The sequence below is a fragment of the Centruroides vittatus genome, unplaced genomic scaffold, assembly GCF_030686945.1.
Source record: "Centruroides vittatus isolate TY-2023 unplaced genomic scaffold, ASM3068694v2 contig_2818, whole genome shotgun sequence".
In the NCBI taxonomy this organism is placed as follows: Eukaryota; Metazoa; Arthropoda; class Arachnida; order Scorpiones; family Buthidae; genus Centruroides; species Centruroides vittatus.
Genome location: NW_027121792.1, coordinates 872,458 through 889,653, shown reverse-complemented (window position 1 = coordinate 889,653; position 17,196 = coordinate 872,458).

Here is a 17,196-nt window from a genome sequence, read left to right as displayed (position 1 = left end):
CTTCTATCAGAGGAGCGTATGTCTGACAGGAGGCCGATCGTCACTTCACGGGTCACTGGGCGAAGACAGCCATGTCTGTTGGATGTCAGATAGACCCGTCCCCTGAAGCGAACTGCAGGGTGTCCAAGAAGTATCCAATGTCGTGCTGCTGTTACTCTAAGATCGTAATCGACGGGTGGCAAGAAAGACAGTGACAACAACGGCTGTAACATGCCTATATCATCCTGTAGGCGATTTCTGCTTTCATTCTAAAAACCCTTTAATATTTTTATTCTTATATATATTCGTATATTAAAATTTCAATATAAAATCTCTAATTTTATTTAAATTCTACACGTAACATTTTTTAAAACGTTACAACCTTCTCATTGGTATTTTTCACGCAATGTACTTAATAATTAAGCTTATAATCAATCATTTTCGAACTGGCCAACGTCCAATACACTCGTAACTGTATCGATCTTTCCTCCCACCACTCATTTAAGTCTCGATGAAATAATATAAACAGCCCATTAATTGTACTATAATATATTCGAGCGCTAAGAATTCGAATTAATTGAAAGCACTGTATAAATATATTACGGGATAATTAAATATATTTTATTATTTGTTATCTAGAAAAATTTATTATTATTATTATTTAATTCGGAAAGATAAATAACCTTTTGGGACTTGAAAAACACAAATAGTTATTTTATATATATATATAATTTATAATTTATATGTATATAAAATAATAAGAAATATAAAAATTCATTCTACTCTAATTTTATTATTTTTTATTATTCTTTTTGCCGAATAATTTATAAAAGTTGTCAGAAAAAATTGTGATTCTTAGACGGAAACCGTACAATTTTTTCCGTTTTTTTTGTCAGATATTTCAAGAATTTGATGTTAGCTGAACTTTATCCATATTATTCTACATCTCTTTTACATGTTATCTAACCTTCCACAATATTTTATTACTGTTATGTTTTATTACGTCGAGTAAATCGAATCATACGTCATCTCTAATAAAAATAAATTTCTTATGTCAAAACTGAATTTTATTATATGCCTTATATATTTTAGGTAAAATTATAGCTGCAAGAATGAATTTTATATAACGTTTCAATCAAATATCAGAATTAGACTAACATAAAAATTGAATTTTATGTCACTTTTAGTCAAAATTATTTATTATATACTCGATTGAAATTTTGACATTTTTTCGCAAATATTTAATATATATTTTTTTCAAAATCAAAAATATTTCGAAAACAATATTAATTTTTGAAAAAAAAAGTTGTAGTGTATATATATTTTGTTCAGTCTTTACAATTGAATTTTTTATAAACCAAAAATAAAAGATTCTACAGACGTCCTTCATACTTTTGTTTTCGATCGATGCTTTTTTTAATGTTAAAATAATACTAATAATAATAAAAAATGAGGGTATACAGTAGATAATTTATATTAGAAAAGGTTTAAAAATCCCGTACAAAGAAATAAGTTAAAAAAAAAGTCGAAGACGTCGCATCGAGTGGCAAGTATCAAAGAAGTCGAAACTTGTCTTTCTACAGTTCGTCTCCATCCTTCAAATAATCCCGAAAGAAGTCCAACCGAGACAGATTTTGTATTATCGAGTTCGACTTTCCAATACCTCGACTTTACACTCGTTAAAGTCACATAGATACGTCAAAATTGGCATGGACAAAGCCTGGTGCTAGCTTTGACACTGTACCAATTTGGTACTATCCACGTTACCGTGCTGTATCTTCTGTAGAGATTGTAAGAGGTCAATATGATTTCCCGTGCGGAGACAACTGGCTGTGTTGGTGTCTTGGGAAATCACAGTATGGAGTGATATCTAGTTACAGATTTTTGACGGTTTAATGTCTCCTATCGTCACACCCGAGTCGAACGTACAAAGTGATTGTGACGTGTTGTTTATAACAAGAAGGGAATAGACATTTACACCCTTAAAACGTTTAAACAAGATGGTCGACAATAAAATAAAATAATAAAAAAAAACCACAATATGATTCTTCCTCTCGACCTATCTTTAATTTCACCTAACATATAAAATTCATTGTTATATCAGTGCTACGTATTGATCAATTGTTCGTTAGAAACACCATTCTGATAAATCCGTACTGAATGAGGATTTCTATATGAGGGGCGATGGTGACAAATTCTCAAAGATTTTAAAATGATCTATGCATATTTGAGTGCGATTTTAATTTAAAACTAAAAAAGGAACTTTTGTATTGTAAAAATGTCCACCTGCTTTCTTATTAAGTTAGTCCAAAACTGTGAATGTTAAAGATAATAAAAGAGATTTCTAAAAAGGTGGGTGGAGTTAGGCCAGTTCCTATTCTTATTCTAGATGTTAATGTCACCAATTCTTGACGTTGATGGCAAGTTTCATTATTGACTTAAGCTTAAATATAATTGAAGAAGATTTTTGGGGTGGAGTGAAATAAAGTTGATCCGAGATAAAGAAGAAGAAACACCGTTTACGGTAAGTTAAATCGGCTAAATCCCTTCCTAAACTATAGACATTATAACAGTTATTATAGAAACAACGTACCACGTTTATTTAAATGAAACAAATTGATAAAATAACTCACGAATACATTCTATCGTTATTGTTGTTACAGAGCAAGACGGTTTGTTGTTTTAGCATTTGTCGCGCTATTGTGCAAACAATATTATATAATACCCCCCATAACAATAGAAGTATATTGCGTATGCTTAGATATAAAGAATAGCATTATATGCGCGCATTTTAACTCGAATAATAGAGACTAAACATGTATTCTCTCACTTGTAAAATGTTTCAAAAGATAAAATTAGATTCAGTAAATTCGCATTTGACTTCTATATTTTCAAAAATGAAATAAATTATTATCAGATTCTTATATTCTTTTCAAGCCCATACAATCGCATGCGACAATATTATCCCCTTCTTTATATAGTAGTCTTTATTAGCTATAATATATGTTCATTGTGTGTATCTTACCTGTCTATTGTGTCTGGCATTGTGTTTACTTAGTTTGTTTGCGATAAGATATAAAATGTATACTTAGTGGCAATATATTAAAGAAAATATGAACATAATGCGAATAACGAAAACAAAAAGCGATTCTCCGATATCAGTAAAAGTGAAGAGATTCTAGAAGCAGTGTGATAAAAACCTGAAGTGTACTTAAAAAGAGAGAAAATTTCGAGTGGATTGCGAAGAAGAAAAAGGAAGAGAAAGGGAGGAAATAAAAAAAAAAAAGACAGAAAATAGAACTTGCAAATCGCTTGAATAATGCCGCAGTAGACTAGCAAATTCAGCAGGTTAAAGGTTTCTAAAGTTTAAAATCGATTTTTGTTGAATTATTATGATTATCTACTGTTTCAAACATGGATGCTATAACAAAAATAGGCTGGAGAGAATGCCTAGTGCATTTTATGTATTTATCGCCCGTTTATTAGTTTAGTAAAAATGTTAACATGGCGTAGAGTATTGTAAAATAGGTTTGAATTTATGACGTGGCTGGTCAGAACGTGTTAACGATATATAAATTATTGGAAGACGTTTTATATCTGTGCAGGTTGTAATAGACTAGTGTTTTAAAACGTTCGATTTTAAAATTTATTGGTCTCCATCGAATGGGAGCGGAAAATCGTCGTCGTTTTTCACTGGCATCGATAGAAAAAAAAATAGCAATTAATTATATAAAGAGACAAGTTTATCATGTGTAACGATTAAAATCAGCAGAATAGTAGGATAGAGCCTTTAAATCTCTATTAAAATCTGTAACATAAAAATGTCCTAAAGTGTCATAATAAGGAATAAGAGTGAATCCTCGGGGCTAAAGAATCGACCTGTACTTATCTCGTGCATGACCTCTTATCAGCGTCGTTTCTGGATAGACAATTTGGCAAAAGCCTTGGTAGGATCATCGTACCAGCAGGTCTAAGGGACACAGTTTGGTCCATAGTCTCACAAATCACTTCTACTAGCAGCTTCTCTTAACTGACGGTTCCCGGAGTGGGTCATAAAAACCGAAGGCTGTGCACCATTACCTCTCTGTGTCACGTGAGCCGGCACATCCAATCAGATAATAGTATCGACGAAGTGTACTCGAAACCGCTGCAGTGAAATACAGTTTTCCTTTGATAGTAATGGTTACCATTATCGCCGGCGGTACTATGCCTTGAGCGTGTCATTTGTCTTCTCAATTGCATCGGTTGGGTCGTGCAATAGGTGACTTGATGGGACAATTTCGTGTCCTGCACCAATGCGTGACTTTCTCTAACATTTGATGTGCTTCCAGCATAAAAACTGAGTTAGATCCGTTCTCTTAGCTAAGATTAACGACTAAGCTCGGAAAAACTCTAAAATACCAATTTAAATTTTCGTCGCAGAGTAAGTCTAGAAAATGATTTTAAAAGCCCAATCCTCATATTTTCCAATAAACTAAAAGCCATCTTCTTAAATGCTTCTAAATTTCAAAAAATGCCGCTTTACAACACCATTTAATATACAACTACAGACGTTACGCACTGAAATTACGCCACTGAATTTATTTATTACATCAGATGTACGAAATTATTTTAAAAGCTAAATGCATATATTTTGGAATAAACGCAAAATAAATCCCTAAACGGCTTACGGTTCTTTTTTTTTTTTTGAATTAACTAGAATCTTTCGCTTTTTAATGGATCTAATAGAAAAACATACAAAGTCGAAACTGAAATTCTAACGTTACACTTAATTAATCCGGAATAAAAATTTGTTTTCTAGATGAACAACAAATAATGCAATGAAAAATTCTCAGAGGATTAAGAATAAAAAGCATAGATTCGTTTTTATTTCAAAAAATTTAATTTCTTTCGATAGGAGAGGGGGGGGGCAAAAGAAGTGAAGGGAAGAAAAAATCGAAACCGAAAAAATTTCACTTATTTAAAAACTTAACGAGGTGAGGATCTATCATTGATCCATTACTAATATCATTAAAAGGATTTGGATATGTTCCTAAGGCAGTAAAGAAGGAATCTTCCCTGGAGTAGTGAAGAGGTGGAGAGCTATTCAACCTTCGGGCTGAACAAGTTGCTAACTAATGAACAATTCCCCTTCCTCTTCTAATTTGATGGTTTCCTTTGAGATTAAGAGGAAACTTGAAAATTAAATATGGCTCATATTTAAAATTATCAAACTAAAAATAGAAAAGAAAAAAATTATGCACGAAATTAAGTATTCTAAAGGATTCTTATCAGCTAATATACAATTAAGTTATATATAAAATTGACGTTAAAATCTAGTTTCGCTTTAAATAATTTCGTTTAATTTACGATTAAAATGTCTTACTACCCTGTTTAATTTCTTTAAATAAATTTAGAAAAATTTTAAATTACATTTATAAAATTTACATTTTCCTTATGTGACAAAATTGAATGATTGTTATAGCCATTAAAGGATTTAATAAAGCCGTAAAAGCTTTAAAAAAGAACTGAATTTTTTCGTATAAAAAAAATAAGATATTTAACTCCTTTTACCTATTTAATTATTTCATTATACACAGTTTAAAATGGGATAAATCCTTACACAGAATAAACGTTAAAGTAGGAGAATATTGGATAATCTAAGCAAGAAGATTTATTTCATACCTTAAATTTTTCATAGGCCCATCAACATCATAAATCCATTTAAAAATAGGGATCATAAATATTACTGAACAATTCAAAAGTAATATTCTACAATGGAAAATTAAATAATCTTTCTCTTGTAAATTCAGTCCTATATATATATATATACGATATTCATAAAGAAAGATATAGACTTGTATTGTACGAGAGTAAAAAGTAAATAAATATATTTGAGTAAACATAAAACAAAAGTTTAATATATATATATTCGAGTAGATGAATAAACGGAAAATCCATTTTGAAAGAAGTTATTGAATATAGATCTAGAGACTATAAACTGGTGTTTTTTAGAAGGGCAAGAGTGGATTTATAGTCTCATTCAAAATACATTAGTTGGGCATAACGTTACTTTATCTCATCCTTTAAATATGTATATGCGATATTGCAATATTCATTTTTACTGTAGGTCTATGTGAATTATGATAGAGATTGGTACATTTAGAAATTATTTATTTTATAACTGATGAATGTTTTCTTTGGCATCGACTGTTTAATTTTTAACTTACATCATCAAAAATTCATTTTTTTTTTAATTTTTATTTTTCTTTCCTCTCTTTCTCTTTTTAAACGGGAAATGTATTTTTATTCTGGTATTAGTTACAAAATATTTTTCTGTATTTTAGCTTATATTTTTTTCTTTTTTATCCACGCTTAAATTGACTTAGTTTAGCAACTTTTCATCTCAATTCCAGATTCGTCATCAGCATGACCTGTCAGAAGGCACAGAACCTATAAAATGTGTTGGTTTTCATTCTCGGCACAGAAAGTCACGACCTCGACACGACAGTCATCTATCGTACATGTCTGAGTGTGTTGTAATTTAAAATTGCCTTATATAAATCCGGTTTTTTTCCCTCTTTCAGAGAAAAAATAATAATAATAAATAAATAAATAAATAACCTTTCGGGCATAAGTCGATAATTGAAAAATAACTATTAAACATATGTAAATACTTTGATATTTATATAAAATAGAAGAAATGGATTTAAAGAATGTTTTTTAAACGAATAGAAAAAATAAAAAAAGTGGGCGCTGACATAAATTTCTGGGCGCACGAACTCGGTATCATAGTTTTAAGCAAGGAAGTTGATTGCGCCGGTGCATAATCCAATGCCTTTCTAACTGCTAGATTACCACATTCCTGTATGTTTGGAATTGCAAGAGAAGTCATAAAATAGCCTAGAGCGAGGTCACAGTAGCTAGGAGTAGAATTTAAATAGGACTTTGGGTTTTATGTTTCCCGTGAGATACCGACAAAATAAATTTTCTACACTAGTTATTTATCTGTTTCAATATTTCTAACTTTATAGTCTAGAAATGGAGATAAATTTTGCAGCCACTTCTATCAGATAGACCCGTCTCATCGTCATTAAAATACGCATAGACGATGATGCCGGTGTGTTTGTATATGGCGAATTCTCATGACTGTGTAAATAGAGTATTGTTTATATGGTTAGACAGGTAGTAAAAGGTCTTTAGAGTTCAACTGACAATCAATTCGAAGCTAGTGAACCTGTTGTCACAGTCTTGACAGTAGTCAATTATCTTGCTTAAGGGGGAAGCATCATTGACATCGCCTTTAAGTTGATCTGGACGATGTCTTTACAAGTTCGAATTAATCTGTCTAAATGTCACTTGCCAATTCATTCGTGTAGTGTGTAAATTTATTGGAATAAATTACTAAGTGCAGGCGCCGAATACAATGAGATGGAGAAATGCCAACTTGAATTGATAAGGATATAATTATGTTTTTCTCCTTTTTATGTGTATAGAAATCTGGAATATATATATTTTTTCTTCTAGTACGAGCCATAGATTTAATCAGGATGTTGCTGTTTCTTTTGTGTCGATCTTAAACTTGCGTAATATTATAAGTTGAACCGTAATACCCGGTGAAATGTAGAAGTTTATCACATCTAAAGCGTAAATTGTGTTAGACCAAAAATAAATTTAATAACCAGAAAGTAATGTTCTTGAACAGCTGCTATTCAACCTGTAGTAAAATGACATTGCTTTCTTAATGGGAATTATTGCAGGTACTCCTACTTACATAACCTTAAATTAACAAATTCTTCTATTAATAATTAGTTTATTATTGAATAGGAAGTACTCCAAGATAAATAAATTAATATTGAGTAGGAAAAATTTGTCACATATATATATTATTAATATATAATAGGAGCAACTCTATGATGTTCTTCATTAGTCGTGATACTAGTCGAAGTAAGAGGTATATTTTAAAATACACTTCTTAATAATAAATAATCTCATATATAGAGCAATAATGACGAGATGTTTCAGAATTGAACTGGAAAATTTCTATTCTGAAACAATGTTTCAATATAAATCTACACGTTACGCCATACTTGATTACTAGGTAAACCATTGGTTCACCCACAAGCATGAGTAATAAAAAAATGGATAAAAAACTGGAAAAAATATCCTTCAGGTCAACCATTCGGTCAACTTCTAGGAATAAGAAACCTTTCCTGTATAAATAAATAAACGTTTAGTCACTCACGGATTTAATTAGTAAAACACGAATATTATAAATTTATAAAGTACCAAGATGACAAATCAGTTATTCAGCAATTTTAGCAGAATGTAAAAAAAAGGAGAGAGCGAAATCTATATATTTTAAACGTGACAACTCACTTTAATTTACATTAAATATAAAATTTATTTACCGATAAATTAGCATTACGATGATTAATTTGACAAGTTAAGCTAGTAAATTCATAGCAGAAGGGAAAGAAAAAAAAAAATTTTTAAAGAAATATTAAGAGTAACGATTTCCTGATAAACTAATGAACGTGAAGATTGGAGATGGCTGAACATGTGTTAATAAACGAAGCAATGGTTTAAAGGACAGCGCAAGATTGACATACCAACATGAGAGGGCCTCAGGCCATTGCAAGAAACTTGCCATTGCTACCTAACTAAATTATAGGTCTGAAGTCAGATAGATATCTAAGCCAAGTTTCCTGTTTCACTTTAATAGCTGCGACTTATCGTTACATCGCACTTGTCCTTGCATGTCACCGCACAGCACAGCATGATCTCTTCTCTCAGTAATTACTACGACAGCAACTAGTTTATTTATAGTTTCTCGCCAATGTAAAAATTTAGTATATATATATATATATATATAAATATGCCAATCTTTTTTTTTATATCATCATCTTCTTTGTAAAGTTAATGAACAGTTTGTATAATGGTTTTACTTGTTTAATCGAGTGTTCTATCAAGCTTAATAGACGGAATGGGTAATTCAGTAGTTGCCCTCTTTCGCATTAACGCTGTCATAAAGTTAACTTTCTTTAGCTACTTCGGCGCCTACCCCACTATAAATGTCTGTAATATATATTAAAATATTTAATTTATTTTATTGTGTTTTATAGATTTTAAAAGGGGAAAATTATCTTATGGCAATAAATAAATTTTATTTTATTTTATTTTATTTATTTTTCCTGTTTCGTAATTATTATTTTGCCAGTGAATCTGTGCCAAATGCTTGATTTAAGCTTCTTAAAATCGTGTAGGCTCGTAGCATTTTTCTGACTCAGCTTGTATAATAAAGAGAGATTATAATACCAGTTTTAATCGGTTAAAATGGCAAAAATTAATTATGTGTGTTAAGAGACGTAAGTTGTTGTGGGATGTAGGTGTAGATAGAATGGGATAGTTTGGTAGCGAGGAAATTCGATAGTTTAGCAAAGCCGAAAATAGCAAAAAGTGTTGTTATTGTGTAGAAGAAACAAAAGATTTTTCAAAGAGTCTCGAGTAAGTTACAGATGGTAAAAGAGTTAAATTACTAGAAAGGAAGGAAGGTCGAAAAAATAAAGTTTGGAAAGCTAAACAACTGTTTATCTCAGCCTAATCACACGGAACGCCAAGACACTTGGCACCGTCGACTTGAAGTGTAATGGGCCGCTGAGAGTAAATACTCTAGTGATGAATGGACGCAAGTGTGGTTCTCTACTGGCTCTTCTAATCTCCAAACTGATTGACAAATGATATTTTTAAATGCTAGGTAATGTGACCATCTCAGTTTAGTACTTGCTTTCTACTTAAATGCCTTAGAAATGATTTGTGGTCGGCCATTCCGCATATGCCTCGGCTCATTCCGCATTATTGCCTCGGTATCCTTTATTTAATCATGCACGTAGATAGGTTATCGTTTTAAAACGAGTGATGTATAATAGAAATAGACGTTTATTTTTATAATTTCGTATCGACGAGAGTTAACACGAATATAAAGAAAAAATGATACGGGAGTGTAGCCATTTTTATAGCTAACGTGGCTCATTTTAAAATTTGACGGGATCAACTTTCACTATTTCTCCTTGACTCGGACTTATAAAGTTAAACCAACATAAAAAAATAATTATTCCTCGGAAACGATTAAAATTTAAGAAGCTATTCCTAGAAGATAGCTTAACAATAAGAAAAAAACGATAAATTTATCAAAGAACAATGGCAATTTTGAAAAATTTATGATTATCCGATTAAGCTGTAAGAAAATATAAATTACGAGCGTGTCGTGACACAACCTATATTTAATAAATAAAAATCGGGTAGAAAGGAGCCCCGGGGCTTACATAATACCGCTCTTTAAGATATTATTGAGTTAGATGTAGAGGAAAAGGCAGAATTTTTGAAACAGTGCAAATACGAAATCGCTTCTCGAAGCTAGAGCGAGAGAGACAATTCAATATGTCTGTCTCATTACTTGACCAAACGATGTGTCAAATATTGAATAAAGCAGAGATAACAGCTCGGAGCTATGACAACGGGTCATCAAAGAGCCAGAGAATCGTGCTTGGCAAACACAATCATTGTCCACCTTTAACATTACATCTGTTTGCAGTGGACCAACCTGGGGCTGCGAGCTGCCTTTGTTTAACGTTATTAGCCTTGGGTAATTTTACTCTAGCATAAACGTTCAATATTGAAATTTTATACACATATTTTAAACAAATATAACTCGCATTCTTTTATTTACAATAATAAAAATCTTTAAACAATAATATCGAAACCCAGCGGAAAAAATTAACCAATTTATTTGATTATTATAAACAGGTTTTTGCAAATCAAATTGAGAAAAACTCCATGTATTTTTATCTTGTCAAAAATGTCCAAATGATGAAATGTTCCGTTGTATTATTATCAAAAGTCTTGTCACAGTTCGTCATGGAGGGATAATGTTATTCTTTTGTTACCAGGCTTTACCTTAGCCAGATTGTCAGTCATACAAACAAGTGAGATGTTCATTCTCTCTTCAATTTTCATTCTATTCAATTTTAACATTCTAACTTTTACTATTATTTTATTTCTTCGCCCCCTTTTTTTACGCAAAATAAAAAATCCTAACAACTTCTCCACTTAATTGCAATCTCCTTTTCTAAATTAATTAATTAACTTTAATGAGCAATAAAATTTTTGCTAAAATCGAAAATTGTAATTAAAAATTTAAGTAATTATTTCTTAATTTTATTTCACAATATATATATATAATTGTAAAGGGGAGGAAGGGAAGTTTATATAATTTTTATCTAATTTATCATCCATGTAATATTTATTATCAATTGTTTGTAAAAATCGGGTTATAATTTTTTCTCTTATTTATAAACTTAATAAATTTTATATCTGAATTATAAATTGAATATACTAAGGCCTTAATTTTATGGGGTTGAGTGTGTCCAGACATATTTATGAATTCATTGTATCTTATATATATATATATATATTACTATTTAGTCTATAAATTTTATGCCCAGTATAGGTTACGCGGGGCCTTACGGATATAGAGAGAGGCCCGGTCTATTTATTGTTTTGACTTATTTAATACGAGAGGACTGTAAAATTAAACGTGTAAAACAAACATTATTTACGATATTTTAATATTAAAACATTAAAGCTTGTTAATATATTATAGTGTATTATATAATACATAATTTAATAAACCATAAAGTTAAAAGTAAAAAATTAGCAGTAAATTCTATATTTGTTATTTATAAATGTATACAAAATGTTTAAATATTAAACATTGAACTTTCTGAGTTTGTAAACATACAAACCTATATAAATTCTCTTCTTGATAATTTACAAACAGAAAATCTTACGCCACGAAAAATTAATAAATTTTATAAATTTCGTGCCTTGTGTCGACTATGCAAACTCAATTATGTACACAGCATACTTATTACTATTTATATAAATTTTTTTTCCTTCGTCCATTACGTGTAATAAATAATAATAATAAATTCTTTAACACACGATCGCTTCAGTAATTTTCTACTTTTTTAAAGGACAGATAAACTGATAACGTAAGCACTCGTTCTGGTTAGCTAATAAGTAGTTTTATGTATTCACTCAATGCTTCATTAATAAATACAATACGGATTAAAGAAAGCTATATATCATATTTAGCACATGCAACGTTATACAAGAGATTCACTTCGCAACAGCAGTTATTTGTGGGAACCTCTGGCACCGCCTTCGTGACAGAGATTAATGGCTACAGGAGGGTTAGATACGGAATATGACGTCAACGGTGACTAACGACCACGTGACAAATATCCTGTGCCCTAAAAGTCAAGATACGTGTGATGTTGGTAGCCAAAACTTCTTACTGCCCACTCCGATTTGTTATTTTTTTCGTTTAGAACTATGTTCTATATATTTTTTTTTATCTTTCTTTTCTTTTTAAATTAAGATTATTAATGATTATTATATGGGATAGAAACCGTGTAAGGCTTGGTCTGAATGATATATTACAAGGTTGACTAGTATAATTTTATGGGTGTGTACGTATATAATTAGAAAAAAAAAACTTGTCTTATCATACACGTTAGACTGGGATGCGGATAGACTTCTAGCGTAGAGATAGAACTATGGTTGAAGGGTCGTGTTTTACATAAAAGCCGAGTCTACATGCAGAATTATTCTACGGCAAGCTTCAACTGGGAGCCATTAGTATAGAAGTACTAATTAAATTAAACTGCCCACAACATGTCGCGATTTAATTTACATCCGTAAGATTTATAGTTCGAAGCATCCGAAGAATTTTTACCTGGATTTTATTAATTGAATTTTTGTTAGCCTTTTTTTTTAATTTTTATTTCTTTATTTTTTTAAAGGTGGAAATAGAAGATTTATGTTTTTCTATCTTCTATAATTTATAGCTTGAAATTTTAGTAATGCGGTAGCATTCGATTATTGTTTAACGTGGTATTTCCCTCCCCCTGTTAAATTTTTCTGTTAAACTAGACGACGTGAATCACTTTTTAAATTCGGAAAGAAGAAAGAAAACAAATATATATATATATATATATATATATATATATATATATAAATTGTGAATACATGGAAGAATTTTTGAATTTCAAAAAATAAGAAAGAGGATTTATAATGTAGTACAGACCGAATCAATCCCCTTGTGGGCAATTTTGATAAGTATTGATAGCGTGACAAGAGAAGTTGTGTGTCGGTAGATGCGATCTTTCCTGACCCACATTCCTTCTATCCTGCGTGATCTATGAGGGTAGCCATTATTCTTTGTCCATCAATCATCTTGATGCCTTCTAATACGGACGTACGTACATGTTAGTATAGTTGTACAGTGACGTTTGCGTGATATTCAATAATTAAGTACACAACCGTAGGAAGAAAAAAAAAAAGAAAAAAGACTAGCTATCACGCGTGACGGAGCGTTCTCTTCACGAAGAGGAAGTACCCCGTTAATAATCCTGGCATGATGATTCATTGCACAGACACAACATTGTAATTAATTATCCCAGTTAATAATATAAGCTGCACTTAATCATTAAACTGCTCACTGACAGCAAAGGTCGTAGCTTGCCATACCTCTACTATAGAAACAAATTTTAGTAAATGATTTCGATATGTAACTAAGTAATAGTAAAAATTCGAAGCGCTGAAGCGTAACACACACACACACACAAAAAGTCTTTTTAAACGACCATAAATCATTAAATTTTAAATTGTTTTAAAATTTTATTTTAAAATATAAGCGAAACAAAAATTGCCTAGAGGAAGAATTATAATCAAAGTTGGTTTAACAACCCCCAACTTCCAACGAAATCGTTGAATAGAGAAGTTATGGAGGTCGACAATGATTGTTGACAACAATCTGTCAAAATGAAGTCGATTGAGGTTAAGGAACGACCTCCGTTATTCAATTAGTTATGCAGTTTTGACATCTTTGGCGGTGCTGACACGTTTGATGTACTAATTATAGCGACTATTAGATGATTCACCGAGCGTAAAAGACGAAGCAGACCTCGTTTTTCTATACAAGTTTTTATATTATTTTAAAGAAGACATCGAGTGTGTGTCTTTATAGAAAATAAAATGGAATATTTAAAGTAATAACATCGAGTAGAACTTTAGGATTTTTATCTGGTTAAGTTAGTTTTTTTTTCTTTTCTTTTTAAAAAACATAAGTTAAAATGTCTGTTGAAGACACGTAGGCTACTCCGAGTTAGAGTGAGGGAGCCGCTTCCATTTAAACCCATATATTCCTGTACAAATGGCTTTAGTGGTGCAGCATGCCGTATCTCCAGCCATCAAGTACTTCTTGACGACCCGAGACTGGCTTTTACGGTTTGTCTCGAACATTTTTCTAGCTTTGTGACTTATGTTCCTAAAGATTGTGGGATAATTCTTGCGAATTGTGTTGCAACTGTCGCTTGCCACTTCTGCCAAAAGGAACGTGAATTATTGGAACAAAAAAGGGCTACAAATCTGCGAGCTTAATTCCCATGTGTCACTTGTATTTTCTTTGTTTATTTACCACAAGTAACCTATCTTCTTCACCTGTTTATGCGTTAATTTTCAACACAATGTGAAATACTAGTCGAGACACGTAAAAGTATAAAAACAGCAGAAAAGTCCATAAAACAGTGTAAGTCTGACATAAATTAAGTCCTGTAAAAAAATTATCTTGGCTTAAGGCCTTGCCTGTAGTTTACCCGTAAATTCTAAAGTGCATTTGTTAGTCTCGAGAAGCGAAGATAATTATTATAAACTTGAAGCTTTCATAATAAATTGCAGAATTGGCATTTTCTCTATGTTGAATTTTTTCCTTTATAATACTGTATAAAGTATATCATCAGTTCAAGATAGAAAAAAAATGAAGATGATTTACTTCTTAAAGTATTGAAATACTTTAGGAATAGTTTTAAAATGTTAAGATCTATTTTATATAAGAAGGGAGGAGGATGGGAAAAAAAACATTCAGAAATGCCATTAGAGGATAAAAGAAGTTTTAAGCAAAATGAATTACACAATTTAACGCTTTTAAACAAAACATTTCTAATGTTTAAGCTCAAAGGCCAGTCTCTTGACATTTATTTACAAGAGTTGGATAACAGATGATGCTGGCCAATAGTGGAAGACAATGTAGAAGGAAAGAAAAGGGAAGGAGAAAAAAAAATGTTAAAAAAAGAAAACAAGCAACTGGTTTTTGGCCTTCCATTCTCCTATGGAGCTTTCATTAAATTAAACAGTCAAGAGATGCTGGAGAGGTTAGAATCTTGTCTTCCAGATTGCGCCAATCCTCGTTAGAAGCCATCGACAAATCACCTAACACTTCTTTTTTTTTTTAAGCATTGTTTTTTATCTTATCTTTTCGCCTTCCCTAATCGAAACCAATTAACCTAGTTTTATAGCTGAATGTGAATGTTTTGTTCGAAATCTTTAATTTTTTTTCCTCCCTCTCTCCCCAATTCTTTTCGTCTCTATAACTTCCTTTAATCTGATTAATACTTCCAACAATAGCAATCTGCTACAAGCATAGAGAATTTAATTCGGAATAAATTAATTTTTAATTACTAATATAAAAGTCTTTATTCCAGCAGATAAAAGGGAATATTAATGACGAAGCCAAATGTTCAATCGACTCTTAACCTGATCAATGTCATCTAGATATATACGTATAAAAAAAACCGGCTGTAAAATCTATCTGCAGCATATCGCACTTATCTGAGGAGTACTGAAAAATAGCTGAAATTTCATCAGTCATTTGGTTATCAAACAAACTTTAACTCCATTGAAAGACAGAAAATCGTCGTTTGAGATCCATGCAAATTGAATGGGCGGAGAAAAATGAAAATCAATGACAGATAAAAACACTTCTTTTTCTTACATTTTATTGAAATCTGTGAAGAATCGTATCGATTATTACACAAATTTTATTTATACGTCCACCTAACCTTTAATGATACTAAATTCTTGGCTCGGTTACATAAAAAAAAAAAAAAATAAAAGGTTTAAATTTATGCAAAATTTATGCAGAAAATACTTTAAAACTTGTTAGATAGAAAATTTGGTCTTCCTTTAATATTAGCAATCTGTATAACTGCGAATACTCGGTGATTATCGGAATACACTACACAGATCCAGAAATCCTTCCCCAGAGCACGTTTTAGAATTCCTGCAGTACGTCAACTGACTTAGCTGAGTGCACCCTCATGCCATTCGTAGCTCGTAATTCAACCGCAGACAGCCACAGTTCAGTTGGACCAAGTCATTAGAGCAGGCTTTCATGTTTGCCGCCTAACGTCCATTAGCAATGCCCCACATGGCCACAACTTCAAGACTAGCCCACTCCCACGATTCTGTCGAAAGCCTGGAAAGTGTCTGTGAGATAAGACCCTTTACGAGAATACATATACCGCCTGAGTACATATAATAAATTAATAACCGAGTAAATCTTAAGTACAACTATTTTTGCTCATTGTATACATATATTATGCATTATTACATCGCGCGAGTACGTATTATGCGCATCCCCATATAACGAGATGATAATAATAATAAGGTTTTTATATAAGACATCTATTATCAGAAAAATGAGAAAAAATAATTTTTTCCACGGGAAAAAAGTGGGTACAGAATGTGCGGAGAAGTTTAGATGGCTCATCAATCTTGTAGAAGAGACACCATTTTATTTTTTTACGAGGTGCAATTTTACTTGGAGCTTTATAGCCTTACGGAAGATGGGGAGCTGCATGCAAATCAAATTGACAAATGCCAAAAACATCGAGATAACGGCGGCATATACTTAATTATTATAACAGAGTAATCAAATGCCAATAAGCTGATATTAAAATATGTTAAATTTATTTATTTTTTTAAATAATTTGATCTATATTCATTTTAAAAATTCACCTTAATACAATGTAAATTAGATTAATTAAATGTAGATAAGCAGTTGGATCGTGTGTATGCGGTTAATTCAATAGTATCCAAGCATGGTTAGAATATATACAAGCATCTATCTATTCGAGCATACTTAAGCGGTCGTACGTGAGAAATTTATCATTATGCGAGCATAAGACTACTATAATAATTAATATTTAAGCTTATTAAAATATTTAAACGCGAGTTACTTATATCATTTACATTACATTAATAGAATAGTATAACCATACTTCCCAGTATGAATTTCTCCTGTTTTTAGTCCCGAAAAACACAATAAAATTCTTT